Here is a 4,299-nt window from a genome sequence, read left to right as displayed (position 1 = left end):
TCAGGCTATTTTCAGACCTATTTCAAACATTTTGATGACTCAGAATCTGAATCAGAGCAAATAGAACACGATCTAAATACTACAAGGTGACACAAATTCAACACGAGAAGGAAAGGATTAAAAAGGCAGTAATTACAGTTATTCATCTTTAATTAGTTTATATTGAGAGAAGTAATGCTGAAGTTCTGGAGATATATGTTTAGGTATCAGTTGCATCATTTTTCAAATATATGGTCCTAGGAAAATAAAAATAACTGAAATTTATGGACTCTGTAACCAAAATACAGTCTCTCTCTCAAAGTTTTAGATGGCTTCTTTATCAGTTAATGAATTCAGGATTTATAGCGTATCCCTCACAATGATCAGCAGTGTAATAATTAATCTACCTTGATTCTAGTAACTTTTGGGGGGGCTTTTTTGATATATAGAAAGAGTATATGGTATAATTCCTGCCTACAAGAAGCCTCTAGTCTAATTTAGGGGAGAAGCCTAATATGAAAGTAATGTGAAATTGTTTATTTGCCTGTGCAGTAAATACTTATGAAATACGAACTATGTTCCAGACAGGGTTGTACTATTATTTATCTGTGACCAAACTGAGTCTCGAAGAAGTAGTGAGTTTTGCATAGTACCGCCTTACTGGGAGATTGTATTTCCCAAAGACAGGAACAATAGTAGTATCTCCCATTCCACATGCCCTTCTGCGGTGTGGCCTTGGACTGGCTACACTCCATCAAAAGGTGGAGTCTGTTTCCCATCCCCTGATTGGGGGTCCTCTTAGTGACTCACTTGTAATCGATGGACTTTTGAGACTAGGTCAGAAAAGGTCAGGCAGCTTTCATCTGGCTCTTTTGAAGTGGTTTCCCTCTTGGAACCCAGCTGCCATGCTGTGAGACCTCAGGCCACGTGAAGGAGCCCAGTGTGGGTGCTCTGACTCCAGTCTTTGGGTCATCTGCACCCAAGAACCAGACATAAGTGAAGATGATTTCAGACCCCAGACCACAGTCTTCCCAGTGGAGGCCCCCAACATTATGGAAAAGAGGTAGTCCAACCCCCTGCGCCCTGTCCAAAATCTTGACCCAAAGGATCTGATGTTTTACATCACTAAGGTTGATTTACTCTTGCCAACATCTAATGATAAAGTATTGAACAAAACAGAGATCAGGAAAAGAGATACTACTGATATGTCTGATAATAATAATCAACTAATAAAAGTTCCCATTTATTGCTTGCTGTGTGACAGATTTTGTGACCTAGTGTTTATATAACCCTCACCAAGACCCCAAGTTTGGCATCATTGCACTTCCCACTTTGTAGATGAGGGAACTCAAGCAAAGGGGGTGAAATAATGCATCTCCATAGTAAGTGAAGGAAGAGGATGTGGAGCCCCTAAGTTTAACTTCTTGGGTAGATGATGTATCTAAGGGCTAAGTATGGTTTGATGTAGCTCTGGCACTTGAGTTCAGAGACAATATCACTCTGAGGTGGGGTGGTTTTAGACTTTGTGAGGTTTGGTGGGGAGATAAGGTGTATACTGAGCCTGTTCAGGTGTGTAAGATCTAGATAAGCAGCGTAGAAGAGTAGAGGCAGGCATTGAATGTGGAAGTAACCATGGGAACAGAGATACAAGTAAGAAAAGAATTCATGAGTGTGTGGATGGAGAACAAACCAGTAAGAAGAAAAGCTGAGGAGGAGGATGATACAGGGTGCTGGATGGGCTTCTTTAGAGATACAGGCAACTGAGGTGTTTGGTCTGGGAGGAAGATGTCTGGATTAAAAGTTCATTGGAAGGTTAGTCTAGCAACAATATGGAGACTGGGCCAACCTGAGGCGGGTGGGCAACCAGAAGAAAAGAGAACAGCTGAGATGTTATTTAGTTAGCCCAACAGGGTAATAGGCAGGTGGCACAGTGATAAAATGAAGGGTAAAGTTAGGTAAATTTCTAAGAAATAAATAGATTGAATATAAGGGTTGAAAGAATAGGAAGTGGTGAAAATGGTTTCTAGCCAATGAAGCTGGAAGTGTGATAAAAATCTCCTTCACCAAATACTGCCAAAAATAATTAATGCTACAGAAGGCCAATAAAGGCATTAGCATTAGAATTGCAAGACAGGCACTGCAAAAGTTGACAAAGCGTACACAATAATAATAGCATAATATGCTATGATTTTATTGCCTTGTATCTGGAAGACTCTTCACTTTTCTGTATTTGACATGCAACTATGATGTTTGATGCTCACTCTAAGACTATGAGTTAGGTATGGAGAACAGGTGGCTGTCTCATATCCCAAGGATGTAACTGAGTTATGTAGAGCTTGAATTCCTAGTTCAAGATCCCATGATAGAAAGAGCTTATCCTGGGACCAAGTCCTTTGACTCATAATCCACTGCTGTTTCTATTTATAAAAACTGCCTTTTTGAGTAGATTTTGGACTTGGGTAGGTAATTTTTTATCTCAGAAGCTGAGGCACACAGATATTCTCAATATTCTGTACATTTACAATATCTTGTGGTTTCTGGCTTAGAGGACCAGTCTTGCACTAAGCCCTCGTTAGATATATGAACTTGGATTAGTGGGTAAGTGGAATTGTGAATAAGGCTTGAGGAGGGTTCTTGAACTCATTCTGTCTACAAATTGAGTTCAGGGAATTTTAAAAGCTATAAATATCTAGTTTTCAAATTTTGGTTACTCAGAGCAGAAACCTCAGAGTCACTTTAGTTCTTAACCCTTTATATGCTGTCCTATTTATTTCCCATCCTAATTATCTCTAGAATCCTTGTATTCTCCTTATTCATATTACTAGTGCCTTTATTTACAACCTCTATGTGTTTCTTGGAGAAACTCAACAGGCTTCTAATTTGTTGTTGTACTTTATTACCTTTACACACCCATGTCAACCAATCTTCATGGAAATCTGACCAGTTCGAATAATCAGTGGTTCTCCCAAGACTTATGTATGAGTTTTCAAGCACTTTGGCATATAAGTCCCCTCGAGACCCTGTCAACCTCTTCCGTGTCATCCCCTGTAGATCTACCTCATACCTTACATTAAGAGTAATACTGATAGAATAATGGGTTTATATACACACACACACACACATGCACACACACGTGCACGTGCACACACACACACACACACACACACTTCTTTCCTCTGTATCATAACACATTTTTCCCTTCCTGGAATACCTTTCTCTACTGTATCCACTGGGAAATTGCTGTTTAGTATTGAAACCCTACTCATGTCAACTTCTCAAACACCTGCTGTTTCCCTCCGGTCTACCAGTGTCAGTCCTTCCTGCCTTTGTACTGCGTGTGCACCCAGCACAAACTCCATGTTTCCTGGATCAGCCTGTACTGTAATTATTTCTTCATGCCTGCTCTGCCTACTAGATTGTAAACCCCTTGAGGACAAGCATGATTGTCAGTCTCTGCATCCCTTGATAATTTTATAGCACTGACCATACTGTGGGTGCTCATTATATAACTGTTGACATGAAAAAGGGCAAAATGTTTTGGCAATAAAAGATTTTTGGCTGGGAAATGTCATTACCATTTTGCCAGAACCATGAATTTATCCAGCACCTGTTTTCATGAAGCACTGTGCCGAGTGCTCTCAGAACAAATTACGCAGATCCGCTTCTTGACCTTGAAGAACTTATTTATAATTTAATACGTATATCAGGCATGAGGGCAAATATGGAAAGTACAGACAATAATTGAATTACCAACATTAAACAGATATACAAATAAGTTAGATTAAATATTTACTTTGCATGTGGGTTACCTTGTAAAGGGTAATTGCATTTTAGCAGCTGGTGAGTGTATGGGAACCATTTGAGTTTTATGTTTAGACAATAGGATCCTATCATAATGATTACAGTGTAAACTGAATTTTGATGTTTTTATGGGTGAAGATGGGCATTAATATTCCCTATGAGGTTAATTTATATTATATTGGAAGAAGAAACCGTATACCTTGGATAAAATCCAAATCTAGACACCTCTGGACAAATTAGAGCAAATGGAGCTTGTCTATAGAACTCCACCATTTAAAAAAATGTGGAATCTGAAAAATATCTGTTTTTCATCAAAAGCAGGAAATAAGGTATTTGACAACATGCATTTGTCTACTGAATGTGATGGAATATGTGAAGAAATATGTTTTGTCAATAAAATAAATTGCCAAACAAAATATAATCCTTTCTGCAAATGCATTTAGTCTCCAGGATGAAATAAGCTACTTTCACAAAGCACATTTTTTCCTTTGAACTATTTTAGATTTGCTGTCTATAAAA

The sequence above is a fragment of the Mesoplodon bidens genome, assembly GCF_964165515.1.
Source record: "Mesoplodon bidens genome assembly, chromosome: 4".
NCBI lineage: Eukaryota > Metazoa > Chordata > Mammalia > Artiodactyla > Ziphiidae > Mesoplodon > Mesoplodon bidens.
The sequence above is the reverse complement of the archived record's forward strand: the minus strand, read 5'-3'. Positions refer to the sequence as shown.